Genomic DNA, 19,765 nt, shown 5'->3' with positions numbered 1-19,765 from the left:
CACATTAGATGGAAGTTATTGTCACCTTCCCTGAGAGCTGGAAAGCAAACACCATATTTTATGAAAATGCATTCCATTTCAAAATCTCCCTTCTTTATTTTTGTACATCTCCTTTGACACTTAAAGGTAAGACCAAACCTGGGACTTCACCACCTTATGAAACAGGTACGAGGAGAATAAAGGGAATACGGAAGAGAGTTGAGCCATTGTTCTGAGGCAAGATTAACTTTCCTGTTATGAGGTTACTAAAACATTGTCTTTACCTGCCTTCTACAAACAAGATGACCTTCAGTGTCTTCTGATGCTACTCTATATATCATGGTATAATAAAAGTATATCTGTGGGTAAGTTGCTTCTTTTAGAAAAAGCAAAAGCTTCTTTGTGTAAATAAACAGTGCGGTCACTCTTACATCATAATTGTCTCAGTTCATAAAAGTAACAAAATTAATCATTACATTATTTTCTTGTAAAATTAGGAAATAATGCCTCTGAGTTTGTAGATGATAGACGCGCAGACAATTATTTGGAGATAATTTGCTTTGCTACATCAGTAAACATTTATTTATGAACTTTTCTTTTTGGATTCTGAACTTTGAAATCGATATTCCCCAGTGGCATCTGAATCCTTTCAAATCTTCATTTATATCCTTGTTTTGCTAAACTTCTTATTAGTAACAGCAGCGACTGCAAAATATCTTCAGAAGCAGGACAGCAAGAGGAAAAAATCGAAGAGCTAATAACATATTAGTTATTTCCAGGACAGTCTTTATTTTGGAAAAGGGTCAAGAGAAGATAATATCTTATTTACAGAACTTCAGCATACTTATCATTAAATTTCTGACTCAGCTCCTAAGCCAGCAACTTTTGTATGAAGCATATTTTCAAAAGGTTTGTACATCAAACCATTATTTTTTTTGCAATCAAAATTCTTAAGAATATATGCTATTCAGTTACCAGACTTGTAGAGGCAAGGAGTTATAATACCAGATGTGACTCTTTACAAAGCTAGACACATTCATCATCTGCTCACAGTGCGTTGGCTTCTTATGCTGCTTCGTTGTCTCTCAATTGCTTATAGGCCTGAGGAGCATGCTGTTTCACAAACATAAATTCTCATGAATTTAAAGTTCTGGGTATGGTCCAGTATTCTCTACCTCCTTTAGCAGCCTCCAAGGATAAGTAACAAAATAGACAGTATGTAGCCAATTTAATTTGAACTGAATTTATGATATTGCATTTCAGTGCCCAATGTATGATGAATTTCCTGGTAAAATATTGCATAGAAACATGCAGTTTGGATCTGAGATCATAACAACAGTCAACGACCTCGCATATCTTCTTTTTGTAGATAAAAGTTAGGCTAGTATAAAGATATAAACTAGTGTTTTAAAAGAACTGCTTTTCTTTTATTTGAATTATAAGTTAATGAAGATTAAAATAGTGCAGAAGAATAAGAATTCTCCTTAAAATCAATTTGAGCTTTTTTTTTTCATTTGTAATTGATTTTTTTTCTGTATTTTCAAAGAAGTTAAGAAAAATCTATTTTCTGTTTGAGGTAGTGGAATATTACTAGAAAGAAAAAAAATCAGCATTGACATTTTGTTTATTTCTACAGTTCAGGAGATTTTAATTCGAGAAAGCCTTTAAACTGGAAATATAGAATACTTGCAAATAGAAAAGTTGTGGCTAAATCTAATAGCTGTATAAATCATTTTAGGGGCTCTAAATGTGCAGTTCTAATGTTGTTATAGAGCTGGCGAGTGTTATACATGGCAGGAACAAACAAACAACAGCACTAGTGTTCATTCTGGCTGCTTGCGTTTCCTTCTGAAGCATTGACAGCTGCTTCACAGTTTGAGATTCCCAGCCGAGGCCTCTAAGATTAATGACTCTGGGGAAGAATTGAGCAGTATTACAGTATAACAGTATTTCTTATAGACAATAGGGATGAGCAGACAGAATATTTTACAAATACTGCTTATATCTGTCTGAATCGGAATCAACTTGTGTTCTTTTCTTCCAGTGATGATTCCAGCTTCTAAAGCACATAAGTTATCATTATGCCTCAGTAGATTTCGAGGTGATTGGAATGAAAAGATGGTCCAATAGTATATAGCAGGACTTACACAAAGAGTGTTTTGAAATGTACACATGTAAACAAATTGCATATTTAGGCTGATATTCAATTCGATAACTATTGGGGCGGGGAGACACATGACAGAATATGCTTTGAAAGTGAAGCTAGCAACAATAAATTTCACAGAACTCATCAGCAATAGTGTTTTTCTTTTCTTATTGAATATGTTTCATTGTGAACAAGAAATGCTACATTTGTAACACAAACAGAAATAGCTTCTTTAGAAGGTACAGAAAGAAAATGATCATTCCTTGAGCTACTTGAAGTTTTGAATCAGAAGTGGAGAGTATGGAATTCGAGTGATAAAAGCATTAGATGTATGCCAAATGATGCTTTGTAATATGAATGTCTCACTTTAGAAATCAGTAATATTGAAAATTGCCTCGTAACAATAATTTATTAATTTCTTTCTCTGTATTTTGAGGCAGCCACATTTTTGCTTATACTTAGAGACAAGTCACATGGAGAACAAACATTCAGAAATTAGTTATTCTGCTCCTCCTGATAACCCATACATGCCCACTTCTAGAATCCTTTTAGAGAGATGTTTTTCATCCCTACAGAATAAAGGCAGACACCAATAGGGTAGTGGCAATAATTGTTGGCAGCTGTAATGCCTTGAAACAAAGTTTTGTCCTTTTGACATATTCTATCAATAAGAATCTCTTCTGAAACAAAGCATCTATCTTTTGTCTCTTATACCAGCCTGAATCAAGCCTAATACATACTGCAGGGACAACTTCAAGCTTGCAAGCAGAAATAATATATAAATCTAGAAGAGTCATGATATGCTTAATTACAGTAAAAGATAGTTATAGGAACATGTCAGAACAACCTGTTGTTCTGGTTAATGTACTTTTAATAGATCATACAATGCATAGGTATATGTAAGAAATTGTTAATACCATACAAAACTGTTCAGCTGTGGTTGTTCACAGAAATAATACTGTGCTTTTATATTGTTTGAAAATAGATAAAATTACAGAAAACAAACAATTATTGTGTGCATTTGTTAGGTTCTGTCCTACCCATAGTTTCATAATAAAATAGTACATTTAAGCATATTTGCAGTGAATTTAAAGATCTGGTTTTGCCAATGAATGACTTCTAATTTTAGATAAAATAGATTGGCAAAATTGGACAGAGTAGTTTTTAATCACTGAACAGCATTACTTTAGATGGCAGATACAGTATTTTTTACTGTCAGCGTCTCAGAGAATACAACTAGAAGCTGTTCTTGAGGTTTTTTACCTGGTTTTGGATACTGATTACTGAACATGTTGTTGAATTTTAAAATTAGCCCTAAAATATTTCTGAGCAAACTGTTGTTTCTTACTGCCTCTGATGAATCCATTTGTTTCCAATCTATGTGTAATGAGTCAACTTTCAACTAAGATTTAGGAAGGAGCTTGTGTTTTGAGCTATCAGAGGACCAAGGTCTGGATATGTAAATAAGAAATTCTCATTTTCTCACAAATGTGTATCATGGCCTACTGTAATTCTGATTATATATTTTTTTTTGTATCACTAGAAGGAGGGAGAAATAGAGAATAGAAAGAAAAGAGCGAAAGAGCAAGCAGGAAAAGAAGGGGAAATATACCAAAAGACCTTGGCAGAAAGAAGAAATATTCTATGTGATAAATCAGTATATATTATTTTTTATTTATTATATTGGCTAGGTACATACGTGCACACATTATTCTGCCTTCTGTTGTAATTTGAAGGGCTGACTCACATATCTGTTTCTGGTCTTTGAGAAACTCACAGATGGTAGCCATCTGAAACATAGCTGGGCCAAATTAATTTCCAGACTTCTCAGTCACTTTTGTGCTTTCTGTACTTTAAAATGAGTATATGTTCTGCAAAGTTCAGATCCAGATTCAAGTGTCTCTAAGATCTGAACTACATAGCTGGCAATTCTAATGTACTTGTAGTACCACTCCTCAGTTGTTTATAAGACAAATACAAGCATTGGGGCACAAAATGCAAATTGCTAAATTAGAAAAAGTTTATTTTAAAAACTCCAAAAAGCTTATGCTTTTCTTAACAACTCAAAAGGATTGTGAGGTTTTAAAGATAGTTCACACCCATAGAAATCTTGTGGCACATCATTAAGGGGAGAATTCTCAGATAATAATTCTTGCCAACAGCATATTTTTTTATTAAAGAGAAGTGGTTAAGGAAGAGATAGTCTTAACATATTCACATTTACTATTCAGTCTTACTTCGAGTCAGTCATTACTCAACCACTTCAAGAGGTTAAGAAAAGAACAGTATGTGTAAGCTTTACAGTCCACTTGAATAACCCTGTAAAAAACTCTGAATAAATGGCTAAAGTGCCCAAGAAGTTAGGTATATCCATACAAGATGTAGTCTGTTAAATCCTTCTGATAATGGTCAATCTAGACTGATGGAAGAACACATTCAGAACACATGTAAGACATTTTCTAATTGGATCATTTACATCAGAAGGCTAATGATACCCTGGGTTTCATTAGAAGGAATGTTGCCAGCAGGTCAAGGAAGGTGATTCTGGCCCTGTACTCAGCACTGGTGAGACCACACCTGGAGTGCTGATTCCACTTCTGGGCTCCCTGGTACGAGAGACATGGATGTAATGCAGTGTCCAGTAAAAGGCCACCAAGATGGTAAAGGGACTGGAGCATCTTTCACATGAGGAAAAGGTGAGAGAGCTGGGACTGTTTAGTTTGGAAAAGGCTCAAGATGGTCTCATCAATGTGTACAAATATCTGGAGGGAGGGATGGTGCAAAGAGAACAGAGCCTGGCTCTTTTCAGTGGTGCCCAGTGATGGGACCAGACACAGCGGGCACAAAATGAAACATGGAAGGTACTCTTGGAACATCAGGAAACACTTTTTTACTGTGAGGGTGATTGAGCACTGGTACAGGTTGCCCAGAAAGGTTGTGAAGTCTGCCTCCTTGGAGATATTTAAAAGCTGTCTGGACATGGTCCTGGGCAACAGCCCTAGGTGGCCCTGCTTGAGCAGGTGGTTGGACCAGATGACCTCTAGAGGTCCCTTCCAACCTCAACTATTCCATGATTCTGCCATCATAAAGTATTGAAAGATAATGTAGCAACATTCCATCCCTTCTATACTTTCTTCTTGTGTAAGACTTGACTTGTTTTCCCCCTCAATTCTTACATACTAATTTGAAGATCACCCTAAAAAGGACTGTCTTATATAGTATTGAAAGAAATTTAGTTCCCCAAATCCAGTCCTTTTACTGGTGCTAATTCACCCAGTTTTCATCTTATAAGATTCAGCCCATTACATTCCCCCTTCCATTTGTCTGATCTAGCTCAATCAGGCTCATTCCTTGAGTATTCTTCCATCTTTTTAGTATTTTTCTCTTTCTTGGGATAATGTGTGTTGCCTTCCATACTTGTTATTTTTTCAGTGCAGTAGGGAAAGGGAAGAGCTTTGACTAACTGACACTAAAAGGCTCCTAGGCCATGATAGAAAGAGACGTTCAATCTGGAAAAACAAACAAACAAACAAACAAAAAAACAACAACAAAAAAAAACCAATACTCTTCATGGCATTTCCTCACATTCAGTGTCTGACTTTGCCCCAGGGATGCACTAGGGTGTTCTTGGAATCTTAAAAGACCATATCATTAAACAGGGCACAACAGGTCTCCAGTCTGAGATGACCAGAGCTGCCAACAAATGACTGACTATCTTGATATTGAAATCAAACAGTCCCAGTGGCTGCCATTTCAAATTAAAACATGAAGGAAGTCTTTGTTTTTAAGAAATATATATACACACTGTTATTGTAATAAATTAAGAGATCCATCAGGGGTAGACATTAAGAAGTGGTCCAGCAGAGAGAGTTGTAAACTGAAAATCTTCAGTAAAGTTCTATTGAACCTTTCTGGAGGTGTCTCTGTGCTTGCTGCATTTCCACCCAAACACTAACATTTAGTTACTCCAGAAGTTGAGATCTACTAGTTCATCAATCAGTTTTCGAAAGATTGAGTGTGTTTTTCCATCATTCTAGATTAGTCAGGAACAAATTACTGTAGTGTACAGATCATGACTCAGCAGTCTGCTAAGAACAATGTTTAACAAGTTGTTAATCCTTGCCTCAATTAATAGCAAACAGGTGGTAGGTAAAAAATTTTAATGTCTACCCTGGTCCTCCATGATTTCAGGAAAGAAATAGTTCTATTCAGATATACATTGGCAAGCACAGTATGAGATGGGATGAAGGCAGTTTGAAGAGTATGGCAGCTGTACAAAACTGCTTCCCTTTCCAGGCTGATGTTTTCAAAGCAGTTAGGCAGCACAATTTCAAGGGCAACTTGAAATGCTGACTTATGTGCCTACACATATGTAGTGTAGTGCTAGTTGGGTTAACTTTTTTAAAAAGCTTCTAAAATGTGAGATCATGAGGTCAAGAGAAATGAACAATTCATTGTCGTGTCTCCACTGAAATAAAAAATTTACTTCTTTATGTAGTTTGTTTCTTCAGACTTTTTGCAATGATGCTCATCATCCACTCTCTTCTTTCAGAACTTTGTCATAGTGTATCATTTCTTCACTAAAATCACATGCTGTGCAAAGCCATCAGTCCTTTTAAAGTGTTCTGCGATGAACTTTGTTTAAAAACCAGGCAAACTAATTCTCTAATCTCACAACTGTCTAGAATGTCTTTTGTTATGATCTATATTTTTAAGTTAGTCTCTGTTGGTAATATGTTTTGCAATCATCTCTAAAAGTGCTGTAGGACTGGTAAATGTGCCCCCTTTAAGACTCCCAGGATACGCATAAGATACCCATTGTACCTTATATCTTTTTTCTGTCTCCTATAGTATTTAGATGGTTCTGTAACATCTCGGTACCTGTGATTGTACTGTACTTGTATTGTTGAAAGATTTGTTGGAATACATAGAAGATTCCATATAAATTGTTGAAGATCTCAGTTTTTAAGTAGAAGCACTTTTAGAAATGTGGAAAGTGCATAATTTCTCTGTCCATAATGATAAACACACTACCTTGTGTTTATTGTGCTAGGTGATATATAAGCCTATAGAAAGGGAGAGTAAGGAGTAAGTCATTCTTGTGCCTTGCCATACAGGTTGTCTAGCACATTCTTTGTGGTGTTTGGCTAAACTACACATGCAGTATCTTGCCTGACATAGGTCCAATGGGTTAGAAATCTGGCTTCCTCCTGCTGAGTAACAAAAGGCAAAGACAACCAGTGAGTGGTTATACATATGTATACATATGGAGGTTACGCCACGCAACGGGACGCCTGTCTCTGACCTAGTCTAAGACGTGCTTGAATTGCTCCAGCCCTTTCTCTCCTCCTCTCTTGGCTTTCCTGTGCTTCGCTACTGGTGGTCTGCTCTATACCATGCAGATGTTTTCCCCATGTCATTTCATGGTTATTTTTCAAGTGGTTTCTTAGTAGAAGGAATGGAGGGTCCACACATGGGAACATCTGCTCTAACAATTTTCAAAGCAAACAGCAGATGGCATTGCTGCTTCCTTTTGATCTTGCAAGAAAAATCCCATACCAATGGTGTTGGTTTAAGTTTCAGGCGGCTCGCTAATGGTGTACATGAACATTTGCTTCTCCCTTTTCTCTCAACAGTAGCACTACTTGCAGATGTTTTCTCTGCAACTTTCTATTTTAGCTTTTTTTTATTTTGGGACCCTAACTCCTACTAGGTGTCACGGTCTTTGGGTTTTTTATCTCCCCCCGGCCATAGGACTTTGTAATTAGTGCCATAACATCATTACCAATTCTCCTTCTCTATTCATATGCAAATTGTGGGGAAATAGAAGGCTCACACTATTCTTCAGCTTTGATTTTTCTGTGATTCAGCCTCTGTATATAGTGAGTTTGTGAACTTCATATACATTTTCTCATCTTTGCTACTTTTTTTTTTTTTTAAAGAAAGCTTTATTTCTCAAGGCAATTTCTTGCTTTCTGATTAGGGTTCTTCCTTTTTACTTAAATTTTGACATTCAGACAGTTCATGCACTTAAGGTTGTATAAAATTTGAAATGTTTAAGTAATTTTGTAAGCCCTTTTTTTGTCAGTTTATTTAGCATTGAGTTTTTAACTGAACCCCCTTTGCAACACACGAATTCATGTTTTATCACCCTGATACATTTGTATGACTTCCTTAAGTTCTTTCTGATCAAATCTTACTGTACAGAGTGACCAAGTTTCTCTTGTTAATGGGTTGCACTGTGAAAAATGAAATTTGCATTCAGGAGGTGAAATTATGACATAAAAATAAGCTCAGTTTGTAGAGGAGGGAAGCTAAAGTAAAATTTGTGTGATGTGGCGAAGACCGTAACAGGGGTACAAGCATAGAAGCTCAGTAACAGAAGTAGGAGCAGTCTCCGGGGGCAGTTCAGTAGAGTTTCTTGTCAGCCTGATGTGGGAGTCAGGAATATCACTCCCCTTAGCAACCCTGGAAGCTTAAGGTGGAGCCTGTGAGCACTCTGTTCCGTCAGAGTTGTGAGGCTGTTAATGGAAAGTAGAATATGAGTGATTTTATCTTCTTTATACATTATGCTAAGTTATATTTGGTCATTTTAGGTAGAGGCCAGCAGGACTCCTGTATTGAAAAATCTGGTGCGTTTATACAGTATACTATTTTCAGCACTTCTAAACACGCTAAGTTTTTTACCTCGCTCGTCAGTCTCTCATTTTTATTGGACAAAGAGGTCTTGTAACCTGTTCTGGAATACTTAGTTACTATCTGGCGGTAGTGAAATGGCCTTTGCAGGGAGTTATTCTATGGCTTTTTCTTACTGGTACTGCAGGAAGAAAGATTTGGTTACAGTGTCCACTGAGGTGTATGGCCTAAAGACTGATGTGAAAGGAGGAATTGTCAGTGCACTTAAGTTGTTTTTTTGTTTGTCTGCTTTCAAACAATGATCTATCTTTTGCTGCTAAAGAAATGGTTTTTCTCATGGCTGTGGATTCCTCCCTTGTTGCCACTTTTGTTCCTGGAACAAGAAGGAGAATTTGTGTGGATTGACTCCAGATTTACATCAGAGGATGTGACCAGGTTAAAACTACCCTGACCAAAAAAAAACAGAAGGACCAAAGTAGCACATGGAGTTAAGGATATCACACTGGCTGGAAGATTTATAATAACATAGTTTATTATTTATATTACGGTAATTTTCAGAGCTTCTGTGACAAAATGGTGTTAACCAAAAATTGTAGGCTCTTACGATATTCTGTGATCCTCACCAAAAGAGACTTATATCTGCCAGCTACAAGCAAGATGTGATTCTCATACCAGTCCTCAAAATGCCATTTGTAGCTTGATGAGAAGCAAATTCTAATTCCCAAGGGTCCCATACTGCACTAAATTTCATTAATATTGGGGTTTTTGGATTTGTTTTCTCCATAGAATCCCCATATGTCAGATTCACCTCATTTCACTCTGGAAACTAGACAAGTTTAAAGAGGTAAGGAAAAAATATAGTAGAATCTCAATAAACAAAGGGATTATATTTTCAACTTTAAAATTGGAATCAAAGTTACAAAACAGAGAATAACATAAAATGCATTTTTACTTGCCAGTATTTTGGTAGTTTCTGCTTATGATTTCTTTGAAGTGTGTCTTAACTGAAGGAGCCAAAGATTTGATTGAGTGGTATTCATTCTTCTTAGTATTGTCATTCAAAACTAAGCTTGCTTTCTTACTCAAACCACACTTGCTGGAAACTGCATGAGCTACTTAATAGCACTTCACTCCTTGAATGCGATTTCAAAATTGATTTCTAAAGTTAATCTTTCCTTTCCAAATTAGAATTGTTTCATTCTGGGAAGCCATTTAATCTGAGTTCTTATATTCTGTCTTCTCCCAGATGGAGAGCATTCTTCTTCAACTATTTTCCTTCTCTTTCTGGCTCCTTTGTTAGGAAAATTAAGGATCCATAGTCCTCCTCAAAGTTTGACTGTGACAACACACATTCTCCTCTTCATAGCTCTGTGAAGTTTTGTATCTTCTTCCTTCCCCTTTTATTGTAAATGAAGCTTTTACTGCTTGATGTCAGTGGCCATTGAAAGCAAAATAAGTATTCAAGTTCTATTTGGTCCAAGTAACAAGACTGTTACAATAATTTGCAAATTTATATGCCTTTGAAAGCATTCCTTCAACTCCAAATTCTCTTCGTAAATCCCACACAATCTATATATTCATAATATAGACAACAAAGCACTGCAAAGTGCTTTTTTTCCACATTAACTCCTGCCACCCCACCTAGTACAAATGGACATTTTCTGATAGTTTTAGAATTATATGCCATCCATCGCACAGTCTTTGTGATTGGAGCTGTGTTACGCCAATGTACAAACATTCTGTTGTGTCGTTTGGTGGTCGAGAATAGTAAGAGTGCACTGACCGCATAGCTGATTGCACTGAAATACAAATATTCTTAAACTTGTTGTAATAAAAAAATTTTAAATACTTTACCATACTAACTTCAGCAGAGTAATCCTATTGTGATTTCATCACCCAAGTTTATGCCTCATTTCTTAGATGAGCTTTTGTAATTTGCCTTGAGTTCTATACTACCACAATTAAAAAATAACAAAAGAAAAAGTACAAAAGCACAAGGCTAGCTAGTTTGGACATGTCTTTCATGATTTTTCCAGATAAAATATGTTTTTGCACCATTTTTCTCAGTCTTAATACTTACTGAAGATATTGCTGTTTCTTTGAGCAACCCAGTACAATCCCAAGACTTTGTGTATTTACAGGTTTTTCCAATTATGATTTACATAGAATCTTAAAAACAAGAGAATTACAGTGTTTTTTTCCCCTTTTAGGAACCTTGTGAAATCTTATTTTCAAAGCATAACTGGTAGATTAGTGTTGTCTGGCTTTCAGGCTACTTGACAACACGTACTATATTCATTTGCTGGAATTTCATGAAGCATAAGTCTATCCCTTACAAATCATTCTACCAGGTTTCTTCTTGTTTAATCATTGTCTTCTACTCATTTGCAATTCTTCTAAAAGAGAAGACAGATGATGACATTTTCTCATGAAGCAATTTTACATAAGGGACAACATTGACTTGCATGGTCTCACAAATAGATGAAGGAATGGATTTTGATCCCATGTCACATTTTTTTATTTTTTGAGCAGGTTTGTTTCTACTCTATACTGGTAGCAACTTAATCTCATTAGTTTATGTGTATTAGTTTTCTACCCACCCAGGCAAATTTCCAAGGAAGGCAAATCTTTTGCCACCCACTTGTTATCTGGGGACAGATGATCTTGGAATTAATATTCTTTCTGCCACTATGTGACCCCATGCTGCCATGTTTTATTCATATGAGGAACTAAGAGGTCATTTACAATCTGTTTATTTTGTGCAAGTGTAGAGGACAAGTGGTGATCTTGCCATAGTATTTTAGTGTGCTAATGTTCTATTTTTGGTGTTTAACACAATTAAATCTAGCAGTGTTCAGTACAGAAGACCTACCCTTGGACGTTAACAGAGTAGCTAGAGCTCCAACACTAACATAAGCATGCCAGGCATTTATATCAGGCTAGATTACTCACCACTGTTGAAGCTAAATGGAACTTTTATTCTCTAGATAGTCCATTTGAAAAATTAATAAGAAATCCAGAGGTACAGGGAAATGGGAAAAGTTACTAATATCTTGGTTTCCAAAATTTACAGAAAACTAGTGGACCTTCTTAAAAATCATCAATCTTTTCATTCTAGAAGGAAGGAGTATGGCACTCTGAAAGGTATATTCTTCTATAGTAATGCTATGGCATGCATGGAACCTGCAGCAGACTGCTATTGGGAGGGGAAGACAAAAGAGGAAGGAACATATGAGCAGCACTGGGAAAAGGAAGAAAAGGAGAGCAAGCCAAAGGAAACAGATAAGGAGTGGGAAGAAGAAAGGTGACACCTGATGTCAGAGAGGACAGGAGGAGATGGTGATAGGATTTGTTTGAAGGAGAGTGGTATGTCTTCTGTTTCACAAAGTCTGGTGAGGAAGAATGGTTTAAGGAGGAAGTTAAGCAGAACAAGTGATTTGCTGGTACTGAGTCCACAGATGTTGGAACAAAAAATGCAGGAGTGCCTTTGATTAGCAAGGCATGAATAGATAAGTATTGTAAGGCTTAATTAATTGATGTCTCTAGGACACTGTTAGAATGTTATACTCTGCCATTCTCCATAATTGCATGTGAATATTTAATTTCACCACCTCAAACAGCAGATTTAAACTGTTACATGTTTAAAGTTTAGTGAATGATATAGCACTTGGTATCACAACAGAGTGCTAATTCCTGTGCCAGGAATCTAACATATTGTTTATCTTACATTATGTAATAGTGCACATGTGCATCATGTAATGCCATCCTCTAAAACAGTCCTTGTCTCAGAGGGAGAAAAATTTCTCTGTTGGTAAATGTAATGGCATCAGGTCTCTCTGTTGGTGCTGTATGGAAAAGACAACATTCCTGAAAGCTTTACATTCTCACATTGTTGGAGCTTCTAAGTTTTGTCAGGTGCTGGTGACTTGGACCTAACACTGAGTTGTAACTCAGGAGACAAAACAGTTGGAAAACTTGGAGAAAGGCTCTAAGGGTCAGCGAAATTTACTGTGGGCAGCTGCTGCTTCAAAGCAACTCTCTATGCAGAAGCCTATTAAGAAGTAGTAGGTTACTTTCCTGCCGTTTCCCCAGCATGATGGATGACGTTCTGAAAAGTGAAAGGACTTCCTGTGCCACAGAGGTTTTCCCCGTGACTTCTTACCCAGACCCAGTTGCTTTCAACGCACTGACTACACTTCTATCTAAATACTGTTATGGATCTCTCTGAAGAAAGTGTTTTCTGCACATGATGCTAAGAGGAATTTGTTTTCATCTATGATAGGTGCTTGAATTCCATTATTTACAGATGGTCCTATTTATATTCTAAATCTCCATTTACAGTTCAAAACAGCAATAAATTCTTACTTAAAAATAGGTTCAAGCTGCAGAGCTCACAATTGGAAATGCATTTTTCCAAAGTTTTGGTGTGCTTAGATTTTGAAACTTAACTTCTGACTATAATATGAGTCAATAGCAGAGTTTAGAACAGTTTTGATATTCATAGTATTCATATATAAAAGTGTCTATGTTTGCATATGTCCTAATATATAATTTTAACCTGTTAAATCAGAGTACACTTAATTTAGGGTAGGGCAAATTCCTTGATTTTTAATAACAATGTGCTCTAGCAAGATAAACCCTTTTCAAAAATATGTGAAATTGTAGCAAAAACCTACATGAGATCAGCAAAGATAATATATTTTATGAGCCAAACTACTTGATAACCCTAATTAAGATACTTATCTTCTCTTCCACACTTAATATCAGGAAATGTAAATATTGATGTATCAGTGAAGACATTGTAATTGTGTGTGTTTGGGATCTTTAATTTTGTATATACCACAGGAAATAGAATATCTTGCTAAAAGAGAAAAATGCTTTCCATGGGATTTTTATTATTAAATCCAAATATATTTGAAGACAATTAAAAATCCCCTCTTAAATTCTAAATGTTTCAAGATAAAAAACCATGGCCAACTCTTGAGCAGAAACTTTTACTGGAATTGTTTAGGAATGTGAAGAAAGAAGGCTTATGTAATCCTGCTATGTGTCTCTCTGTCTCTCTCACTGCCCTTTTCTCCTTCCCCCTTCATAACTTTTTCACTGTTTTGCCAAACTTAACCAGATCTAGCAGAGGGGTGGAAGCCTCGGAATTGTTCATAGGAATGCATGCACTGGCTCAGAGCAAATGTCCAGTGAGTTCCCTCTGACAATGGCCATGAGTAAATGGTTAGGAAAATCATACCAAAACAGAGCAAGTAAAGACTGACAATTCTTCCAGTATATTTTCCCAGCTTCTGGCTATCACATTTTGGACTTCCTGCACCACAACTCTATCAATTAGTTTTATCTTATTTATTTGCTAACTGACAACAGGCATTATTTGAGGTAGCCTTGTGAGATATAGCTTCCATCTATGACAGCCATGTTGACTTCTCCTTTTGTAGAATTAGTAGCACATGGACAAACATAATATTCTTTACTATTCATTTCTAGAGTTGTGCCTGGTACAGAAGTTAGATGTTTTGGGGTTGTTTTCCCCAGTTGTTCATATCCTTCCTGCAGTCCACATATGATATCTTAGTTGTTGTTTCTCAGTATTATTCCTTTAGCTTCTCCGTACATTTTTTCCAGTCCATAATTGGCAGGAAGAAAAATTGCCTTTTGTGTTTCCCTTTCCTCTTCACTTCTGTTAGTACAGCTCTTTGTACAGCCACAACAGTGAGAGCAAAAGCATCTAAACCTGAAGCCCTGGGATCACAAAACACCCTTTTGTGTTCAGCACTATTTTGTTGCTTTCTTCATAAGTATTTCTGGGGTTTTTGCTGTTTCATTTATTGGTGGACAAACGCACACAACCAAACATCTCCATCTATGTTTGTTAGTATGTGCTTGTGTCTGGAGTGAAGACTGCTTTCATTTCACCTGTCTAGTTACTTAAAAGAACTTTACTCCCTCTCCATTTATGGAAAATAAATAGTGACTATTACAAAAATGCACCTCAGTAGCATCTAACCCAACCTATAAAAGTAGTTTTGCAAGTCGAACTGAGGTTTCAACTAAAATTTATTTTGCATTCAGTTATACCACTTTGAGATATGTTTGCTGTTTGCTTGAGGTTCTACATTGCACAGACTTGCTACATGGCAGCTCACCTGTATGTTCCCCAGTGCTTTTTGCTGAAAATCAGTGAAGTTACTTAAATAATTTATATAGTATTGTGCCTCAGCTGACCAACAGCTAGCTATTGTGGGAAAGGATAGTCTTATTCTTTTTCCTTCCTTAAATTTATTATTTGCTCTTTAGCTGTAGCGTTCACCTGACTGACAGTGAGGGGACCCACAGGGTTCCATGATGAGCCAGTTCAGGAAGCAAAATGAGAACAGTGTTATTCTGTTGGCTTGTAAGATTAATTTTTCCTAATGCTTTTTAAAAATTCTTTCAGGAAATACCCAGGGAACTACAGAAAAGGGAATTTAGCATCCATGCTATATAGACTAGCAGGAACTGGAATCAAGCCTAGAATTAATAAGCATATAGGCAAAGTCAAAATTGTCAGAGGAAAGAGAAGCCAAATTATAGGAGTTCAGAGGGAGTCAAAATAAATGTGTACAAAGAATGTACATGGTGGATTTTCAGGAGACTTTTGATGAGGGTCCTTACCAAAGGTTGTTTAAGAAACTGCTGGACAATAAGGAAAAAATTATTGACATTGGATAAATAACTGAACAAAAGGAAAAAGAAACTAAGAGTAAATAGTCAATTTTTACAGCAAAAGAAGATCACCAGTGAGTCTGCATGAAAAAAAGGAGGAATAGTGAGGTGAAAGTCTGTGAATGATAGTGTTACAGAAGACAATTAAAACAAGGGCCAACTACAGAGAACTGCAAATGGAGTTTACAAACTCCATTGAATGGTTTTGTGATAGAATGTCTGATAAAATCAGTCTAGGTTAGTGTAAATTAATAGGTGGGGGAGGGGGGTGAATCCTAGCTTTGCATATGAAAAGACAGACCTTGAGACCTCTGTTATCACTGGGTAGTTAGATCTTGGTTTTATAATAGACATATTTCCAAACAGAACTAGAAATATTTATATTATATTCATTTAGCAAGAGAGACAAATAGAAATAATAATCCTGCAAAAATGTTAACTTAGTATCAATCAAAAGAAAACAAATCCAATGTTAGTAACTAATTCGAAAGGGACAGAGAACAATACAAAGAACAAAATTGATGTTTCTTTGTACAGCTGTTGTGTCACCATATTCTGAAGACCACATGCAGTTACAGTCCCCCTCTGTATAAAGATATGTTAGAGCTTGGCCAGATTCTGGGAATGGTGGCAAGTCTCACCATGAAGCGGTATTCGTACAGGGAACATTTAAAGAAGTCAGGACTCTTTAGGTTTGTAAAGAAATCCTGAGGAATCTGAAATACAGAAGGAACTGCCTCTGGTGCGGGGAATCCCTCAGCTGTAAATTACTGAAGTCTATTGAGGGGGGAAGGGTATCACTCTGCTCATTCTGTTCTTAAACACCTCAAACATCTGCTGTTGGGTACTGGGCTAGATGGAGCTTTGATCTGATCCAGTATAGCTATTCTTATGATTGTATGGTTTAACAGCCTGAATTAGCCCACAATGTGGTTAGATTATGTAAATGGAGAAGGAGTGACAAACGTCCTCAGCCTTATTTCATGCACTGACCCTCAGCAAGTTTACTGCCTTTATTCTAGTGTGTGCAGTTGCAGGCTAAGCCTGTGTATAACTGAATGTAGAAAATAGAGTGTATCAGTGGTTTGAACTCTTTGCAGTCATTCCTTAAAAATGTGCGTTGAAACTCAATAAGTTCAAATGATACTTAAATTGGAAGAAAATCCAAATAGTCTACGACATGGAAAACTCAATTAATGGGCCCAAACAATGCTCCTTTTTCTGGTGACATGATAATATAACCACCCACATGTCATTACTGAAAAATCATAGATGCACTTCACCACAGAAAACAGCTTTTAAGAAGCATATTCTCTGTTTCTCCTCCATCACCTTTATTTATTTTCCTGTTACCATATGACAGTAGAAATAGCAACTCTGCATGCTTTTTATGTTCATCTCTTGTTCTCTGGAGGCAACAGAAGCAGAATTCTGGCCAAATTTATAGATTTGCAGGACCAGTATATGTAATTGATAAAATGTAATCTTTTAAAGAATACTGGTTGTACTAGCCATATGTGCTGAATCATTTTTAGATCTAACACCTAAACTCCTTCCTAATTCCGGATTCATGCCAGCATTCATGCTTCATGGAAGCATAAATAGGACTTCTTCTGCATTCCCAGATGTGCTTTGTGTGCTTTCCTATCCATAGAGGCTTCCAAATTAGTAGAGAATCTGCAACACATATGCTTCCAGAAACTGTGTCAAAATATGATGATTTAATACAGCATTCCTTTCTTATTAGGAAAACTATTTCCAACCAACTATATGCTTAAAGATTTTTATCAGACATTCAAACTACTGATTCTGCTTTTAAATGCCGCTTTTCTTGGCTGTATGTTACCTTGTTCAGACATCTCATACAAGGAGATTAATTTTCAGCTTGTAGAACACTGATGTAAAATTGTTCTCCCCTTTTATATTAAACAGAGAGAACAGCTCGTAAATTAACACTTACTTTGTACTGTTATCACTGTTCTCAGTGCCTCAAAAGCTTTGAGCTGTTTTGATACAAATTAACCATATTAAGTATCAATCAGGCACATAAGGTAAAGGTTATGTGATGATCAGTATTTTATAGAGTGGGAGTACACAAAAGCTGTTAGAGTTTCAACACATTAAACAAAACTGTGAAATAACTAAGAAGAATAGAAACATAAGGTGAAAGGATTGATTGAAAGAACTTTAACAGAGCAGATGGTAAATTTTTTCAGTAGTGATCCCAGGCTTCTGAGCCTTCAGCAGTGAAGTGTTGCTACTCATCCTCTTTTAATTTGAAGATACCCATCCCTCCCCTTTACCCTTTCCTTTCCAGGGAAGCCAATCTCCAACAGTATAAGACTGCAAAACCTAGACCTTGCTCTCCCCTGACTCATAGCAAATGCTAGGTGTAACATTAGTTTCACAGGCAAAGGTCTTGGTTTGGTTTTATTACCATGTTCTACAAAACATCCAGTGTACAAGTAGTTTTCAAAAGCAGGCTCCTGTAGATCACATTATAATAATTTAGTCTGAAGGTTAACTGGTTGAATGAGGTATTGAAGTGAAGAGTTTCCCTACAGAAAAGAAAAAGATTTTTAAAAAATTAAAATTAGTCCCATCCCTTGTATTAAAACCTTTTGTAGAATTGGAAAATCTTCAGTTTGGGAACCCCTTATTTCTTCTTCCCTAGTGGACAAGAGGGAGGAAGATGCCTCCACAGGCATTTGGGGTTTTTAATAGTTATGTCCTTCAACTTTCCTGTTCATTGCTGTTCACAACTTTCTTCCCCAACCTCATCACGATTTTCACACACAGTCTCAGAAATCTTCATATTTACACTGCCTCTGCAGTATTGTGTGTAATCACCAACAAAGGCTTAGGCATTTCAGTCACACCAGGGAGAGGACATTAGATGATTCACCCTTGGATTAACACCAGCCCCTTCAGTGCAAGGTGATGAGTTTCAATCACTTTCTTTAATTTCTCAGCCATTTTTGTAGAAATGCTAGAAGCCAGCACAGCATGTGGGTAATATAATATAGAACTCTACTAGTATAAATGATAGCTTAGCTGTAGAGTTGGTGAACAAATGATTTTCTAGTGTAACCTAATACAACCAGTCTAATTTGATGCTGTGAGAGGCTGGAGGCTGAAAGGAGGCACAAATACAAGATGTGAATTTTTGTTTAATGCAGTGTTTGATAGCCACAGATGACTATATTTGTAGATGAAACCAAGTAAAAAGAAATAATAACTTTATGGACTAGAGACATTTTGCAAGGTTTTTACTGCCTAAAAAAAAAGTAAAATCAGGATGCATGCCAGAGCAAAGAAGTGAAGTGGGAAACATGGAAGAGATGCACAGATTATTTCTATCAAATATGAAATTTAGTTTAATTTGGGTTCAGTGCTTTAAAGAATATTAGTCTGTGCTTATGAAGGTTGTGAGCATTTGTACTGTGACTATCCTGCAATCTTCTTTTTATAGTCAACCATTTCCATTCATCCTGAAATGCAGTAGCAATTTTTTTGTTTCTGTTTTTAAAGAGTAACTGTGAATCTACAGGACTTCAATTTCATTGTTAATTCCCAGCTTCTTCAGAACGTAATTTAGAGTCATGCTCCTTGACTAGCATTATCCAAGTTACCAGTTGGTGATTTCCCTCTTACTGGCCTTTTTGAATGGCTTGATTTAGGGTCTGTTTAGCATTTGCCACCTTACTTTCCATATCCGGAAGCTCTTCTGGTTTTTTGACTTCCCTGGAGTAAAATGAGGGCAGGAAAACTGTGCTATTCCTCCTGCTTATAGTCAGATCCTCAGGGGACTCAAAGGCTGTGGGGCTCTATGAATTACATCCTTGTATGCATACGGAAGCAGTCCTTGGGCTGCCTAGCATTCATTCATTAGTGATTACAGGGATTAATCTTTTAATGTAAAGGTGCAAAGACTTCAGGAGATGACCAAATGCTTGAATCGGTAAGTGAACAAAGAAATATTGGTTCCTTTCCAAACCTTCTGAATCAAACTGCAGGGGTTCGTTTTGTGAACTGAACACCGCAGGATTCACACAGCTGTAGAGAGAAATCTAACACCTAGTCCAAGTGAAACAATTCCAGGATCCAGCAAAGAATTCCTAAACCATACAAGCCATAAAACTTGCTTTGTGAAAGTCTTGTTTTCTGTTTTTAATATGTATGTAATGTGTCCATTTATTGTCTACATCCTTACTACCGGTAAGTGACTATTCTTTACTTCAGGACAAATCATAAAACCTACAGTAAGGTTTTCTTCAGTCAAACTCTCCT

General features: G+C 36.5%; 1 protein-coding gene and 1 long non-coding RNA gene across 2 annotated transcripts in view; both read left to right on the top strand.

The window, feature by feature from the left end:
- The window catches only part of SLC25A21 (solute carrier family 25 member 21), a 264,536-nt gene that overhangs the window by 95,282 nt on the left and 149,489 nt on the right, over positions 1-19,765 (top strand). The gene's annotated exons all lie outside the window — the stretch shown is intronic.
- Positions 385-4,980, top strand: LOC122153292. The gene is made up of 3 exons (XR_006165145.1): positions 385-394; positions 3,546-3,548; positions 4,894-4,980. It is a non-coding gene; the product is annotated as an uncharacterized LOC122153292 (long non-coding RNA).

This window comes from Tyto alba, unplaced genomic scaffold (genome assembly GCF_018691265.1).
Source record: "Tyto alba isolate M040663 unplaced genomic scaffold, T.alba_DEE_v4.0 Super-Scaffold_18, whole genome shotgun sequence".
Classification (NCBI taxonomy): Eukaryota; Metazoa; Chordata; class Aves; order Strigiformes; family Tytonidae; genus Tyto; species Tyto alba.
The sequence above is the reverse complement of the archived record's forward strand: the minus strand, read 5'-3'. Positions and strand labels throughout refer to the sequence as shown.